General features: G+C 36.7%; 1 protein-coding gene across 1 annotated transcript in view; it reads right to left on the bottom strand.

Annotated features, from left to right (window-relative positions):
* DIAPH2 (diaphanous related formin 2) overlaps positions 1–18,971 on the bottom strand; it is a 780,329-nt gene that overhangs the window by 301,161 nt on the left and 460,197 nt on the right. The gene's annotated exons all lie outside the window — the stretch shown is intronic.

Genomic DNA, 18,971 nt, shown 5'->3' with positions numbered 1-18,971 from the left:
TTTAAATTTATTGATGGAATTCCTAATATTTCATTCTTTAAAATCTAATTTGAAGATTAAAGATAAACTAAGGTTCAAAGAGATCTTATCTTATTAATGTGTGTTCTTGGCTATATAAATGATTTAAGGTTAAATTAAATAAAAGGATCAAATATTTTTCTTTTGTTGAAAGATCCTGATTTTTATAAACCAGTATCTACGGTAAAAGTTCCTGTCTTTAGTACTTTTTATACTCATAGAGACATGAAAAGTAACTGTTGATACAGAGAATTTAAAGTAAACCGCAGCGAACACATAGGCGCATACACACCCACAAAGCTTCAGTCAGCCCTCAAACACTATCATTAATTGCTTTAATTACCCCTAGCATTCTCTGCACTTCTCTTTTTCTCTCCTCATTGACAACCAATAATTTTAAGTATTGTATTCAAACTGATCCTAAATACATGCACACTTTCCAGATCTCTTATGATGCCTTCTTTTCACAGAGATACCTTTTTTTTTAAACTTACGCTGTTTTATAGATGCTTTATTACTGAATGACTGCCAATTATGTATGAAGAGCCTTTTATCAATATCAACAGCATTTGGCAGGGATCTAGTTGAAAAGACAAGGTAAGTATCAGAATTTCAGTAGCCTGTGACATTGATTTTTTTTTTAACTCCAGGCCTCTGAAACACAGTCCTTTTCATTAAAGGGCAGTGAAAGAGAAATAGAATAATATTACAATTCTTTTTTTTTTTTTTAAAGTAAATTTCAGTCTCATTCAGAGGAATATCAGAATTATAGTGAAAAATTCAAGAGACTGATAAAATCAACCCCTGGCAAATTTCAGCCAGTCTTCTGATACAAATTTATCACACTGACACGCACACACCTTTATAACTCAATGAGGAGAAATTGCCTTAAATATACATGGAAGTTCAAGAGACTAAAAATCAAACACCAACACTAAAGACAAATTATTTTTTTCCCTATTAATCTGTCAGTTCAAATGGCTATGTCCAATTTAGTTCCATTTGTTTAGATCTGACAAGTATGGAAATTATTCTTTATTGGAAAAGTCTAAGAGAGTTTTGTCTTGCCAAAAATTTGTTAATGGCTCAGAAATCATGGCTTGCTTTACTTAAAGGATAAGTTTGCTGTGGAGCACATCATTCTCTCTGACTTTAAAATTGAATTTTTCTCACTTGGGTTTTTCCAGTAGATTCTTGCTAATTATTCAAAAGGTTTCTCCTTTCCCATTTGCTTGATTGAAAAACCGAAGATAGGAAGTTGCCAAGAGGTTTACGTCATTTACGCTTACACGGAAGAAATAAACTCACCATAACTTTCTGCAATAAACAAAATGTGCCCAGAGGCCAGGTTTAAGTCACAATAGTAATTCTCCTACTAAAAGCAACAGTAATTCCAGTAATAAAAAGGGGATGACGAGGAGGATTCTTTCGATTGTTCAATACAGAAACAGCCTAATCAAGTTGCTATGCATACAAACGACTAGATAACTCAGATAACAAGAGACATTATTTTTAATCCAGTGAAATGGCTTTTACCCTAAAGTTGAATTCTGAATAAAACAATATTTTCTAGATATCTGTTCTCATCAATTTCACATCTCAAATCCTTAGTCCGCTATAAATCCCTCTAGAGCTGTAGTCCAAATTCTCTCTCATTTATAGCCACTTCTGTTTGTTTAAGTCATCTTCCACATATCATCTTCTGCTTTAAGTGAGGATTATTTTTATTTCGTGTACATAAAAAGAGACTCCACTCTAAAACCTCAAGCTTACCTTGTTGGTAAGATCTCTACCTGACACCTTGCTTTTCCCTCAGTACTTACCACACAATAAATGTTTGTTGAATGAATATGCATACTTCAAGAAGTTTCTATTCAAATTTAAATTTATGCCCACTTTTGCAACTAAATGTCAATGTAGAAGTTAGATACGACCATGATGACTGAAAGCTAGTATATCAATTATTATGTCAATATGAAAAGGAAGCAGGAAGTTGAAGTCTGTCTAATAATATCAAGAGGAAGCAGGGTTGCAAGAGATGCTTAGACAAAGGGGAAGGTGAGAAGCTGAGATAAGAGAAGTAAGGGACATCTTTTCATCCTAGGCTTCTCTATTCTCCGTCTCTAATAAATTATTAATATTATGCCTGAACAAAAGAAAACAAAATACTGGAGATGTAATAATCCAAGAATTTTTGCCCACATGCAAATTTATGGCTATATTATATAAAAAATACCATTATATCAAATATGTCTCCTTAAATTGGTGAAATTATGGTATCTTAGAGTTAGAAGTGACATTACAGGGGATCTGGATCAGCCTCTCAAGTTCGCAAAACTCAGGTTAATCAGTGTCATAGTCTATGTTCCTGGAAAACATTCTAAGACAAAGCCTGCATGTTACAGCTTCACTAGGGTCTAATCCCAGGGCAATGGGCATGAGGGAAAAGAGAAGAAAGCAAATACAGGAGAGGAAGTTACTGAACTGGGAACAGCTTTCCAAAAACTACAGCTGGTCGCTTAGTGTCTCAGGTTGTCTCTGTCAAGGCCAAGTCACTTATATTTGGGGACAGGCATGGTCTCAGGAGTCAGATGGACCTAGGTTGTAATCTCTACCACATCAACGACTAGTTGGGTTACATTAAGCCAATCACGTAGCCTCTCTGGGTCCTTAAATCCCAATTGGCAAAGTAAAGAGAATAACATCTTCCTTAAAGGGTAGTCATTCAACTGAAATGATTCGATAAAGTGTCTATCATTATAACAGGTACGTAATAGGTAATCTATAAATATTCATTTCATATTCCACTATCCTTCCCACTATACCTTATCTTCCAGAGGACCAATTCCTACTGTAACGGTGCCATCAAAAATTAAACAACAATTTAGATGTAATCTGAACAACAAAAAAGGGACTCATTCCCTACCTGCTACCTCATTATGGCCTGATTTAATACGGGTCTTCTTTCTAATCAAGAGAACTAAGCTTAGATTGTGTTCTCTGTTTGTAGGTTTTACAAGGTACATAGAATTTTAGGTCTGGGAGGCAGTGACAATTATACTAATGAACAGCCAATTTGTTAGAGAGAGCCAAATCTGAAGAATATTTCTGGAAATAAAAACCCGTGCAGTAGTCTGTATTTCTCTGGAGACATTTAAAAGTTAGTTACTTTGCTTTTGAAGACATGTCTGAAAGATAACACATTTCTTTTTAAAGTGTTATAAAGAATTAACACATGTGTTTACCGGCCTGACTGTTTGCCTTGAATACATTTGCTTCAATCTACAGAACTGGGAGACAATGTTCATTATGCAACGAATTAACTAATTAGGTCTTAGCCTACATTACTTCTAATATATCTTCAGGGTGTATGTGTATGTGTGTATGTGTGTAAGTGTGTGTGAGAGGGAGGGGAGGAGGAGGGGAGATAAGGAGAGGAGGGAGAGAGAGAGAGAAAGAGAGAGAAACTACATGTATTTTTTTTTTTACTGGAGGTGGTGGGGAGATGTGGGGTGCCTGGAGTTCCAAGAACATTTAAATACCAGAGTGGATTAGAAATGCTTGTCTCCTGCATAGCGTCAGCCTCAGGGTATATTTCTGTGGCTGTCATTATATTAGTTCACTAATATAAATTAAGGAGTCTTTAATGACAGTGCAAACATTTTCTATCTGAGTAAATTCCCACTATAGGCATTTCAATGACTGATTAGTCAGTCTGGTGGCACTTTAATTTTTTTTCTCTCATTTCATTTTTTACATCTGCTACTGAATTACTGACTCTGAATTATAACACTAAAAAAATTAAATTATCGCTATCGGGTCCTTTATTATAGCTTTCTTCCTTGTACTCCATAAATAACCTTTTAAGCTCACTAGACTCTCTTGAGTTGTATGTAGGGAGAAACTTTCCCCACAAATCTTATTTACCTATTTACTTATGTTGAAAAATATACATACAGTACTTGTTTCCTGGCTTCCAGTAAATATATGAGAGTGGCCTGATCTTCATTCGAAACATTTTAAATGACAGACTTGCTCCAATTCATAATTTTAAGAAAACTAAGATATAAGATAAATATTTTAAGTGAGATTTTATATGGAGAGACTTTTCAATTACATAGCATATAAGAGAACTGATATGTATTTATTAAGGGGAAAAAAAAAAAACCATGGTACTCCAGTGACATTCTCTAGACCATGTGCAGAATGTGTAATTTTATGTAAATATAAAAGCTTTTCCAGGAACTTGAGGAACTGTTTCTCTGAATTAAATATTTCTATTAATTTTACCCATTGACAAAGTAACCGAGCACTTCTTAACATCAGCTCTCAGAAAGGCCAAGTAAAAATTTCCTTTTGCAAGTCTATGTGAATAGGGCCCAAACATGATTCTGAGCACCCTGTAATTTTCTTTAACTGAATATATTTAGTTGAAGAATTACTATCAGCTGAGCGGCACAGCATTAAAGTGACTCATCCAGAAAGCACATGTGAAAAAGAAAAGGGCATTACAAGCAGTCTGAACAATAGGCCTAGTTGTATTCTTCCTCAAGTACATTTATAAGTTAATAGTTTCATTTTATATGAATGCTATACATGGAAATGAAGCAAAGGTGTTTATATAATAGCAGCAAAGGCTCAGCACTGTGGGCTTCTTAGGCCTTTAAAGAAAACAAGTGGTAAGTGGCACCCAAATAAGAATTAAAAAAAAAAAAACTATTAGAGAATGACTCATTCTTAGGAAGACAAAAATTGCTAAAAAGGCACTTTAACAGAAAACACAATTTAACTAGAATCCTGATGAAATGAAATGTAAAAACATATGTCCTCAATGTGTGTTCACAAGAGCCATCACTTGCCCCTTGGACATGTGCCTTTGGGGACAGAGTACAGTGTTTCTCAACTGGATCCAAAATACAGCCTGAACTGATGCTGAGAGCAGAGAACACCAATAACAAAACATGAAAACTGCATAAATGTTTAACTCTAAAAACTTCACTAGGCATATTTCGATGTCTGCTAACCATTTGTTTTCTATGTCTGTGGGTCTATCTCCATTTTGTAAGTAAGTTCATTCGTGTCTTTTTTAGATTCCACATATGAGTGATATCATATGATATTTTTCTTTCTCTTTCTAGCTTAACTTCACTTAGAATGATGATCTCCAGGTCCATCCATCTTCCTGTAAATGGCATTATTTGATTCCTTTTTATGGCTGAGCAGTATTCCATTGTATAAATACACCAAAACTTCTTTATCCAGTCATCTGTCGATGGACATTTAGGTTGTTTCTATGTCTTGGCTATTGTACATAGTGCTGCTACAAACATTGGGGTACATGTGTCTTTTTGAATCAGAGTTTCTTCTGGCTATACACCCAGGAGTGGGATTGCTAGATCATAGAGTAAGTCTCTTTGTAGTTTTTTAAGGAATCTCCATACTGTTTTCCATAATGGCTGCACCAAACTATATTCCCATCAACAGTATAGGAGGGTTCCCTTTTCTGCACACCCTCTCCAGCATTTATTGTTCATAGCCTTTTTAATGATGGCCATTCTGACTGGTGTGAGATAATACCTCCTTGTACTTTCGATCTGCATTTCTTTGATAATCAGCGTCTGTGTTCATACATTTGTACAAGTTCTCAGCCTGCAAGCCTCAGTCTGAATGCATCTTATTTAAGAAAGAAGTGGGATCTTCTAACAAAAAGAAGAGATCCAAAAAAACATTTACGAATAACTATGGAAGGTATGGTTAAAGGCTAGCTGCGGTAAAGGACGAGGGAGGAAAATTTTAAACGCCACTAAATAATGATTTGCAACCCCAAATTCCATAGCCTGACCACCGAAGCACCAGCAGTGGACAGCCAAGCTGCTGGTGAAGAATCGAGTTCTTTCAACTGCTGTCTCTCTGCAACTGTTATTCTGCCTGCAGCAAATAGTATGTGACGATTTTTAAATCAAAGACTGAAAAACAAACTGAAATCTCCTGCTCTTGTTGACAGTCGTGGCTCAAGGCCAGGACTGGGAAGTACACCTGCAAGCAGAAGCTTCTATAACACGAGGCTGGATGTCATCGCGTTAGAAAAGTTTGTTCTTCTCACGAAGAATCTTTTTTAAAGTCCATTTGTTTTTCTTGCACTGAAAGATCTGTCCCTCACCCACACCTCAAACTGGAATAATTTTCACGGGTCAAGTCATGTCTTTGTTGAGCTGAGGCTGGGTTACACTGAATTGTCCTCCCCTGGAGATTTTATGTAAATGGCTGGAACGGTATTCTCCTTAACAAAAAAGCTTGCCAGAACCTTCAGATACTGATAAATCCTTTCTGACAATCCTATATTAATGTCTTCACTTGTCAAATCTCCGTAATGCATTCTTCTTTTGCATTGGAATTAGAACATGAAGGGTAAAAGGGACCCTTGTGAAAGGAGGCTACTTAACATTACTTATAATAGGAGGCCTTAAAGATAAGTTAGTAAAATTATGGGAAAACATGTAAAATGTAGACTTGTTGACTAAAGACTAGAAAGGAAAAGAACCTCAATTTAAGAAATCTGACATTACATGGTTGTAAGATGTGGAATTTTGATGATATAGTTGTGTATGTGTTTAGTTTAGAGCTATAATAAATAGTACTGAAAAAAATTACAAAGTAAAACACAACTGTATTCAATATCAGGAAAGTTCTGATAAACGAGGTGTGAAACATGAGCACTTTTTTCTTCACACCGAAACCACCACCTGCTTCTTGAATAAACGTTCACAAATGCTTTTTATCTAAGCAATCACTTAATGGCAACTTTATTAACACCCTTCCTCCTGGTATAATATATCCTTTAGAAGGTATGAAAAGGTGATATGGATTGATAAAACGTGAACACTTTCTTCCACACATTATTTGGAAAGAATTAAATACATGTAGACAGGGTCATCATAAAGTGATAATGCTATATTAAAAGAATGTTAGCCTTCTTGAGTGTAATTTTTGTGCCACGGCCAGATTATCCACCAACTATATTCCTGAACTCATCAGGGAAATTAAAGGGACTATATGATTTGGCAAAGTTATCCTTGCACTTGACTGGATTTTCCCGGAACAAGTCTAGTGTGTGAAGTCCACAGGTATGACCCTATACAAAGCCACCAGCTTTATCCAAACTGAATGCAGGTTGTCATGAGGTCAGTGTCAGTGCTGAGGTCATAATGCTGGAGTCATTAGAGTCCCTTTCACATTAGTGATGCTCGGATTGGCAGTTCTGCTTGGTAGTAGGGTTATAGGTCAGATAAAAGAGGCTTGGAAGGGTAAACTTAGGGTTATGTTTTCCTTATTCATTAATTGACTATGGATACTAATAGGATTACCATATGCCCACAGAAAAGAGATTGACAATGCGAACTGAACACATTAGAGGATATAACTGTAATAATTGTCTAAGTTTCCTCAGCATTGAAATCAGTCCATAAATAAAGCAAGGCTTTATCTGGGTATCATCTCATAAATCTATTATACCTAAGTTCTTTTGCCTAATAACCTAACAATGGATTAAAAGAGCAAATGAGGTTTGAGAGGTAGGTGGGACCTTCTAGGCTATGATAAAGAGTTTGGGTTTCATCCTAAGAGCAATGGGAATTTGCTGAAAGGCTTTAAGCAGGAGAGGTTGATTCAAGTTACACTTTAAAAAAGATGAACTCTGGGAGCTATGTGGAAAATGGAGGGAGGGGGTCGAGAATAGAAAAGGGGAGAAAAGGTAAGAAACAATTATTATTGTCTAGACAGATGATAGTGGCTTCAATTAGGGTGACCAAAGATGGCTGCAGTCTGTATTTCAGAGGTAGAGTGGACAGGGCTTGGGTGGGGGTGGTGAAATGGGAGAGGTAAGGAACATGGAATTGTTCAGAATGATTCTTGGGTTTCTGTCATGAACAATGGAAACGGAGACATCTTGAAGGGAGATCTGTGGGCAATGTTCAAGGGTTTAGCTTGAACTGTATGAACCATCCAAGGTGAGACTGCAAATAGGCGGTTGGAAATATGGACCTGGAGCTCAGAAGAAAGGTCTGAGCTGGACACAGGAAACAGGGAGGTATCTGTATACAGATTCCAACTTCAGTTACACTGTTTCATTATACTGCTATAATATAATTTAGTCTCCAGTTAGTTTTCTGGCTGTATAAATCTGGGTAATAATTCCTGCATCCTTGACTCACTCCAAGTACAAACATTTCTAGATGTTGGGGAAGGTCATTTTCCTCTGGCCTATGTTTGTAATTTATTCCTATTTTTCCCCTTTACTTTTCTGTGAGTTATTCTAAACTTTGACAGGTTCCATGGATATTCCTATTAAGCCTTTTTTCCCCTCCAAAATCTTGCTGTTATACTTCGTTTGAAACAAATGTTACCGATAACAACTACGCTACTAATTGCATTGTAGGGAGGGCGGGGGGGCTAGTATACTAAATCAAAAAGCCGCAGGTCTTTAAAAGCATGCAGTCATAAAAATATCTGCCTGAATTTCCTTAAAAGAAAGTGGAGAAATTTGAAAGACTCTTTTTTTCTTTCATGGTGCACATAATTTGTACATTAACACTCGTACAAGTAGAAAGGTGAAGGGTGGCTTAGCCGAAACAAGACGATGTAGCTTTCATCTTTCTGTGGTCCCTCTCTCCCACCGGCTCCAGCCGAGGTATTCAGAGTAAGCATGTCTTCCTGGCTGTAGCTCTACAATCTTTTAAGGTACATACATTTCCAGCTTTCACTGTTGGTTGCTTTTCTTCGAAAGGTCATTGCAATGAATTGCTGAGTTTCTTATCAGTAAACTGTTCTTTTAAGGCCAATAGCAATGCTTACCCGTATTTTAATCAGAGTGAAACAATATAATTACCACTGCTGAGTGGACTGAGTCGATGCAGATGCTGCAGATATCTGCTTTCGTTCCCAAGTCAGTGACTGTACTGCTGCCCCGGATGTGATAAAAATCCTTCTAGAAGCTTTCTAAGTTCTGTATTTTTATTTTTTAATTTATTTATTACAAATTTCACCTTCCATCAATTTCAAAAGGTCCAAATTTGTCCCTCCAGTTAATCAGAAAGTTAATTTGCCACTGTAATCTCCAGCCTTTAAGGTTTAAAACTATGGTTCTTTTCCTCAAATTAGTTTGCCAACTTGGAGAGGATTTGGAGATCTTTTATGGGGCCAGTAATGGATAAGAAAACTCAAATAAGAAATCTACCCAAACGGTCATTACTTTTAACCTCAGACAACTAGAAATTAACATTCATTATGTAGGTCTATCAACTTCCCAGCAAAATCAAAAGCACTTACTATTTCAATATCAAATATGGTTGGCTGCTGAAGAGTTGCAGAATAACATTTTTTTAAAGCTGTGATCACAGGAAATTCTAACCATGACACACAACCAGATGTCACGCTGGTAATACTCACTGACAAAATAGATTTAGCCCCGCACATCACATATGTTCTCCCAAAACAGTTTTTCTAGTAGCTCAAACTAGCCAAACATTATAAAACATGCTTTGATATTAAAAAATTGTATTCAACCCCAACTAACTTTAATTTCCAGAATGTGGTAAAACACATGTAGCAGGGTATCCAGCAAAGAGAAGGTGTTGACTGATGTTAGGTGAATCGGAATTAGAATCCTAATGAACAAGATGTTCTACTAAATAGCCCTCCTAGAAACATATCCAAATCAGTTAATAATGGCATCATAAAATCTGGTTCCACACTCTGCCAGACTTATCCTTTAAAAACAAAAACCTAATTTTAGCACCACAATGCTTAAAATCTTCCCATAATCCAGTGGCACACTATGTTATGGTAGAGAAAAAAACATGGCCTTTGGGGTTGGACACACCTATTTTGAATTCTTTATCCACTACTTACTGTGTGATCCTGGGCAAGTTACTTAACCTTTATGAACCTTAATTTCTTCATCTGTGAAATGGGGAACACAATTCTAACCTCATATGTTTGTCATGGTGATTATGTGAACTAATGTAGACAAAGGTCTTATCATATAAACTAGCACCTTAGAGAATTAGAAACATGTTAGTTCTTTCTGTGCTCCTGTCATGTACAGGATTGATATGTATAAGAGCCTTAAATATGTGACTTCCATCTCCTGATCTCTCATTTTCACCGAAGGCCGTTCTCCCACACTTACGTGATGCTGCAGAATTGCCATCCTCAGCTCCTCTTTCATGTCTCCCTCCCTTGGTTCACATTTCTCTGCCTGGAATATCTTTCTGTTCCCCTGGACTAATGAACTCCCATTCTCCTTCTTCTTCTTTTTAAAGCATATAAGCAACATCTAATTATTTCTTTGTCAAAGTTTCAACATCGTTTTTGTTTTTATGAAAGTTATACATGTACATAGTTTAAAGAGTCAAATCATTCTATTAATCTGATTATGAAAACAGCACTTGCTGACCCCCGCCACCCCCTATTTCTCACACTACCAAGGCACTTACTTTCTCTCAGCTGATTAAAATAATATATTTGCCCTCCATATTGGAGGGGGGGGGGGAAGGCTAATATCACTACCTCTTATTTTATTGTTTGTTTTTGTTTTTCCTTCCTAGCTTTATTGAGATGTAATTGATCCATAACACATGTATCTGGAGAAAACTCTAATTCAAAAAGATATATGCACTCCAATGTTTACAGCAGCACTATTTACAATAGCCAAGACATGGAAGTAACCTAAATGTCCATCAACAGATGAATGGATAAAGATGTGGTATATATACATGATGGAATACTACTCAGCCATGAAAAAGAATGCAATAATTCCATTTGCAGCAACATGGATGGACCTAGAGATTATTATACTAAGTGAAGTAAGTCAGACAGAGAAAGACAAATATCATATGATATCACTTATATGTGGAATCTAAAAAAATGATATAAATGATCTTATTTACAGGCCAGAAATAAACTCACATACATAGAAAACAAACTATGGTTACCAAAGGGGAGGGATAAATTAAGAGTTTAGGATTAGCAGATGAAAAATATATACAAAATAGATAAACAACAAGGTCTTACTATAAAGCACAGGGAACTAAACTCAGTATCTTGCAATAATCTATAATCAAAAAGAATCTGAAAAAGAATATATACATATATAAATTACTGAATCACTTTGCTGTATACCTGAAACTAGCATAACATTGTAAATCAACTATACTTTAATAAAAAAAAAAACTGACCCATAACATTGTGTAAGTTTAAGTATACTGAGGTATTAATTTGACACATTTATATATTGCAAAATTATTACCACCATAGCTTTAGTTAACACCTCCATCCTGTTACATAATTATTTCTTTTTTTGTGTGTGGTGAGAACATTTAAGATCTACTCTCTTAGCAACATTGAAGTATATGATACAGTATTATTAGTTATAGTCACTACGCTATACATTAGATCCCCAGAACTTACTAATCTAATAACTAGAAGTTTGTACCCTTTGACTAGTATCTCCCTGTTCATCCCACCCCTCAACCCTGGTAACTATCACTCTACTCTCTGTCTGGAATTTCCATTCTTCTCAAGGTCAGCTCGTCTATGGAGTTTTGGGTGACATCTCAGTGCTCCCACAGTACTTTTGATTTTTGTAGGGTTTTTTCATTGCATTCTATTAGTTTATATGGCTACTTCTCTCAAAGAGAATTTTGCTTCCCCGAAAGCAAGGTGAGACTATCCAAAATAGTTTCCTATTCACAACCTGCCATAAAGTGAGTGCTTAATAAATTTTGCCTGAACTGAAACACCATGTTTCTCATTTATCTAATTAACATGATTATTTTAAAGTGTAGACTACTTTGTTCTGCTGAGGGTGCAGTTACAGAAACTCCTGTACAATGTAAACAGAAAAAAAAGCATAACTTTCCAAGAAAGGAGAAAGTTAAGTGGCTTGCAAATATTCATAACCTTAGACACAGTAATATTAGTTGTTGTTAACTGTCTTCAAGAAAAAGCCTAAAAGTGAAGCAAGGATTCTCAGCTAAAGAAAATCATATTTTTTTTAAGATTTCTATTTTATTTATTTATTTATAAATGGAGGTACTGGGGATTGAACCAAGGACCTCTTGCATGCCAAGCATGTGCTCTACCACTGAGCTATCCTATTGCTCCCCATATAGCCTTATTTAAATTGGCACCAAAATGACAATCTAGATGACCAGAGATAAGGAAATAAGTAAAAATATTAGTGCAATGATATGAATGAGAATTATATAGACAATAATGTGAAATTCACAAAAACTTTGTATTAACAGAAAAATACTTGTGATTTATTTCACATCAATTGCAAAAATCATCATATGAAAGTTTATGTACAGTATGATCTTTTATATATATATATTTATTAAGGTATATTCAGTTTACAATGTTGTGTCATATGTACAGTTTGATCTTAACTGAATAACGCATTTTGTTTTAATAACCTCTTTGTAAATGAAAAGAAACTCCCTAACTTTGAATGGTACCCTTATATCATTCACATGTTCATTCTGCATTTTATAGTGGACAGAATACTGGGGCAGAGGGTGAATCTGATAGTTAGCCAAAAAGGGAATGAACCTTTTTAAGTGTATAGGGAGATTCTATAAAGCAACACCTACCCTACTCCCCTCAAATCACTGGATATGTCTTGGATTCTGAATAAATAAACTACCTTAGAGGCACAAAGGATGTTTTAAATCTGTCATTTACCATAAGGCATCACCCCCCAAAAAAGATATATATATCTGAACTTTGTTATTCAGAATTCTCAACCTATTCAGATATGTTCCTGAAAACTCCCTCCACGGCTGCAAAAAGGGAGTCATCAAATATACCTGGGAAGGGCTACAGACACTCTTGTGTAATTTAAATAGCAACTAGTCTCCAAAGTCACACAAAGCAAAGCTGTTGAAAATTTTCACTCATCTACACAGGTGGGAAAACATTAGGCACAGTAAAAATGAATAAAAAGCCCAGAGACTTTGAAGTATTCTGGCAAAAATATCTACAGTTGCACACACACACACAACCTGGTCAAAGGCCCTGTGAATTTTTCACATGCCTCATGATCATTTACGATATCAGGGAAAGGAAAGTGAAAATGATCACGAATACAAGCACCACAAGATAATACCTTGCATATTGTATGTCCTCAAATATATACATATATATACACACATACATAGACGTATAAATTGTTATTCTAGATCAGGAGTCAGCAAATTCGTTGCTCACAGGCCAAATGTGGCTCACTGCCTGTCTTCATATGGCCTGCCAGCTAAGAATGCTTTCTACATTTATAAGTGGTTGCAAAAAAATGAAAGAATAATATTCACGGCACACAAAACCTGTAGGAAATTCCAATTTAGGTGTGCAAAGGTAAAGTTTTATTGCAACATGGCCATTTACATAGTGCCTGTGGCTGCTTTTGCCCTAAAGCAGCAGAGCTGAGTTCTCGGGCCGGGAACTCTGTGTGGTTGGCAAAGCCTGGAATAGTTAATGTCTGGCTCTTGATGGGAAAAGTTTGCTGATCTGTGTTCTGTTTGTTTTTAATTGAGATATAATTGTCATGTAACATTGCGCTCGTTTTAAGTGTACAACACAATGATTTGATGTAAGTATATACTGTAAAATGGTCACAACAATAAGTTTCGTCTACATCTATCACCTCACACAGTTAGAAAATTTGTGTGTGTGATTGAGAAATTTTAAGATCTACTCTCTTAGGAACTCTCAAATATACAACACAGTATTGTTTACTAGTCACCATGCTGCCCATCATATCCACAGAACTTATTTATCTTATACCTGGAAGTTTGTATCTTTTAACCACCTTCACCCATTTCACTCCCCGACCTCACCCCTCACCTCTGGCGACCACCCCGAGTTCTAGGTTAATAATAATACACTCTTGAGAGGGGCATCAGCCATTTCCTAGTCCAGATCTCTCATGAGGATATGGAGATAGAGAGAAATCAAAAGTGAGTGTCCACGTACATATAGCTGGGCCTCTGGATTTCTGGTTCCTCTCCAATTACAATGCAACTGAGTCTCTTTCCATCCCTCTGGAGATCTAATGCATACTGAGAATTCCACAAGGTGAAGTTGATTTTACAAGTTTATTCCACCAAATGTATCAAGAGAATGGTGATCTATTTGTAATTAACTTGAGCTTTAAAATGATAATCCAATACATTTTAGGAAGTTGCCAAGGTATGTATCCCAGTGTTTTACACACATACACACACACACTCATTTCATTTTCATAACCACCCTATGAGATAGAACCTGTTATTAGCCCTATTTACATATGAGAAATCTGAGGCAAAGAGAGATAAAAGTAATTTCCTCAAGGTCATATATGTAGTAAGTAGCGGAGTTAGGTATTGGAAATTATGTATTGGAAGTCTGGTCTGTGCTTTTAACCAACATGCTCTAGTAGCTCTCATGGATAAGTTTTAGTTAAGCAACATTTCCAAGAATGAGAAGTACAAGCTGTACCTGGTATGAGAAGTTCTTGTACGTCCCTAATTTAACACATGGTTATTTAGTGGCTGCTAATGGTACAATGTTGCAAAAGCAAAGGACAAGGACCAGAGAGAGGAGCTAAAGCACAGTCCCTGCTACACACAGAGCTTGTAATTTTGTCAGGAGGCTAAAACAAGTACACACAAGGATGGATTAAACTGATGAGAGTTACCAGTCAGATTATAATGCACCAAAGAGTGTGTAGGAAGTAAGATAGTTTGGAAAGAAGAGGGGTGGTGATGTATTCCTTGAGACGTATGACTGTAAATGAAAGGGGGAGTTTCCAACTTCCCAGTCAAGGAGGAGGAAAGATGATCTGGGCATACAGAGGATGGACCTAGGGGATTGAGGAGAACAGTTTGGAATTGCTGTTGTGGGGGTAAAAAGAGAGAATATGAGTTCACTGGGAAGTGGTCGCAATTCCATTAGGAGATAAAGGTTAGAAATTATGGGAGAGCAGATCCCATCAGGTGCCTGTGTGACTCTTGTCATCTCTGTGGGACTTGGAAGACAGCAACAGGAATAGGCAGATGCGAATGACAGAAGGAGGGGGGCTTGAGGAGAAGTGTGGGCATTCTACAGTGTTAATAGCACGTGCTAGAGATGTATACGTCAGGTTATGCAGTGAGGGCAGCTAGAAGAGAGCTAATAGGTTGCAAGAAAAGGGAGAGGATAAGGAAGGGTCAAGGTGAATTCATAATGAGGCCAAAATACAGGTTTGAGAGGCCAGGGCCGTGTAAGGATGGCTGTGGGTAGAAAGACGCACTTCCAAGTGTGGGACCCTGGAGGTAGCCATATTCTACGTGATGACAAAGTCTATTGTCTCCGTGCTTACAGGGGACCTGAAATGGAGAGAAAAATTCATGCTGGTGGAATCGAGGCCAGGGAACTTTGAGAACAAGTGATAGAATGGGACTCGTTTTCAGTGGCAGAGTCATTAACATTCATCTCTTATTTTCTGTAAAGAAACCTATTTATTTCTTGGTTTTTCTATTGCTTTTGTAGTTTTGCAATTTTCTCTCCTGGAGGATGTTTTTGTTTTGTTCCTTGTTTTGATGGAGTGTTATATTTAGAAGGGAGTAGGAGAAGAAGTCTGAGGAAGAGGGTATGATTAGCATAAGGTGAAAATCAGATTTTAGCAGAGCAATATTTTATTATCTCTCTAGGGGAATGCAGATTAACAAAAACTGCATTTTGGTTCATAGAATGACATGCACACAAACATCGTGAACAATTTTGTTTCCCATATTTTCAAAGTAGATAATATAAAAATAATTGGTAATTCTTTCAAAATGAGAATGGAGTGTTACTGTAAAAATGTTTTTTTAGTTATTTAAATTACATCAAAGTTGTAAGTTACACAGATACACTGGGATATTTTTAACGTGGCGTTATAAATTTGAAGGCTTTTCTTTTTCTAAACATTTTCATAAAGTGTCACAGAGCTACAGTGAATTATTCTTAATTATATACATACTGTTTACTTGCCATATTTATTTTTAAATGGCCACAGTTTTCAGACATGAATACATAACAGTAAAAAAAACAAAGAAAGAAAGAAAAAAAAAAACCCAGTATATCCAGATGTTAAGAGATGAATGAACTATTCCCTGAGTGCAATCCACATATGTTTCATAAGCCAATTAACTCTTCTGGGCCTCTGGAGGGAACCAATAAGAACCCTTTCAAGAGTAATTTACTCAAAAAGACTGAAAGAATTAATATGCCTCAAAATGTGTTCCCAGAAGCCCAGTAAACAGTCCCTTTTGACCTCTGACCTAATGTATGGAATATTGCCTAAATGGATTTTTACTCAGTAAAATAGAGAGCAAATTCATAAAGTACCTTTAGGATTTACTTTGATGAAATTCTAGTTTCACTTACAGGAGTCTTCCGGGAAAGTATTGGTAGACACCACCAACTCTGTTTGGGTGATCCGCCTCTATTTTGGGACAAGCCAAGCGGGCTGAAAGCCACAACTTCCGCCTTCTGCCTGTAAGACCCTCCCCGGACCTCAGTGAGAATGACTGGTGGGAAAATTCACTTAACTCACCCCTCTCTCTTTCAGACACACCCCTCTCTTTTCAGACATGTCCCTCTCACTTTTAGCATCCCTCATTTGTTGCTTTCAGCATCCTTCATTTGCATAAGAACCCGCCTATCAGCTCTTACCCCCAGGCATAAAATAACCAAGCCTGTACACAGAGAAGCGGGCTCCAGTCTAAATGGAGACCCCCTCTGCAGGTTTCTCGCAATAAACGTGACTCTGCCGTTGAGCTGTCTGTGATCCTTTCTCTCTGATTCTAACCGGTATAATGAATGCGGGACAGCAGGATAACAAAAAGAAAGCTGGTCTTAAAATCAGAAGACCTAAGTCCCACTTACTTTCCATATGACTTTGCACAACACTTACTTAAAACATCTCTGAGCCTCTGTTTTCCCACCCGTAAAACACAAATAATACTGCCTGCCTTGCTGTCCTCATCAGATGGTTATAAAGATACAAGTGAGTTGTGAAAACTCTTTGTGAACTGTCTTTGTGACTTAAAAACTTGAGTTGATGCTACTGGAGATGTGGCTAGAGGGAAACAGTACTTGGCAGCAAGTAGGATGGGGCCAAAACAGCTTCTTAACTCTTTCTTATCAGTTTCTATATATAAAGATAATATTTAGAGAACAAGGCACAGTACAGGGGATATATTTTTCATAGGGAACACGTCAGAAATGCCTCTATTCTACAACATAGATGCTTGTGTTTACTAGAACTCTATCAACTCATCAAAATGGTGACTTTTAGGCCCAAAGTATATGATAATGAAATTTCTAGGGACCTGGAAAAATTATTTAAGGCCAATATTATAAAGCTGTTTCAATTCCAAATACAAATCCCTTTCTTTCTGTAGAGCAATATGACTTTTCTTTCTAAACTGTTTCATTTGCTGCCTTCTGTGTTTCTTCCCACCTTCTAGATGACAGCATTCTCAAGATCCTCTGCTTTTTTCTCTGTAAACTTCATCTTAATGCATTATTTTTACATCAGGGCTTTTGTTATTATATCTAAGCTGAGGATTCCCAAATCTCAATATCCAAGACTGTACTTCTTATTTGAGGAACAGTCTTCTCATCTACCAACTAAACACATCCAATTGGCTGTTCTGTGCCCTCACAAGCAACGCATCCAAACCTGAGCAATCACTTTCCCCCTGACACCAAAATCTATTCCTGATTATCCTGTTGGCCCCAGTGGTACCACCATTCTTTTAACTGTCATTGCTTAAAACTACAGAGTTAGCTTTTACTCTTTATCCTTTCTATTAACCACATCCAGCTGCTCACCAATTCTCATCAATCATTATTTTTCACAGTGCCTTTTAGCATCCATCTTTGCCTTTCCATGGCAACTGCCACTTTCCTGAGGCTCATATCATCTACAGGTTAGACTACTGCAACTGGTCTCCCTGCTTTCAATCCATCTCACAAATGCCTCTGGGGGAAAACATGTTCTTAGAACACTGATGTCACCATAGCACTTCTTGATTCTATGAGTTAAAATTAAAACCTTCAATTACATTTGAAGTCCCAAAAGCTACCAGAGGTTACAAAATGCAATTAGAAACTAATGAATATGACTAATATCCTGAACACAAATCAAGAGGTTTTTAGGATAGAATGTATTAAAGTAATACAAATTAACAGAAGGCTACTGTGCTCTCCCAGAGATTAAAAAAAAAAAAAAAAGTCACAATCCCCTTTGGTAGAAAGAAAATAAAATAGCATTTGCAAACTTCATGCACCAGCCTTACTGTCTCTGAGAATTAAAAATGTACTAGTTCCCTTTTGGTAAACACATGGACTCTGCTACACACAGATGGACAATGGTGCATCCTTGTGACTTTTCTGTGAGGTGGCTTATAACTAAGATTTAAATCAACTCTTAGCAGGGAGGGTATAGCTCAGTGGTAGAGCGCATGCCTAGCATGTACAAGGCCCTGGGTTCAATCCCCAGTACTGCCACCAAAAAAATAAATAAACCTAATTACTATCCCTCCCCCCAAAATCAACTCTTTAAATATGCAAATCATACTGCATGCAGAGATCCCTCATCCATCTTGCAAAGACCAGCTCTCAGCTGCATTTTTGGCAAGACATACAGAGAGAAATCTCAATTTTGCCAAGATAATCTTGTTTTATTGCATTTCTGCAGTTTCCTCTTTGCAAATTGTTACCAGTGTCACCCTTTAATGAGTAGCGAGGTACAGGGATTCTAATTTTATTTGAGATTTTGTTCATTTAGGAAGAAAAAGTTCTCTCTATTACTTTTCAGAAGTAGAAAAACTACGTCTTATTTACATAATTGTAAACTGCTCATTTTCCTTTCTCCATTAGCAGAATAT

This window comes from Camelus ferus, chromosome X, assembly GCF_009834535.1.
Source record: "Camelus ferus isolate YT-003-E chromosome X, BCGSAC_Cfer_1.0, whole genome shotgun sequence".
NCBI lineage: Eukaryota > Metazoa > Chordata > Mammalia > Artiodactyla > Camelidae > Camelus > Camelus ferus.
This window is presented reverse-complemented; position numbering and strand designations above follow the sequence as displayed.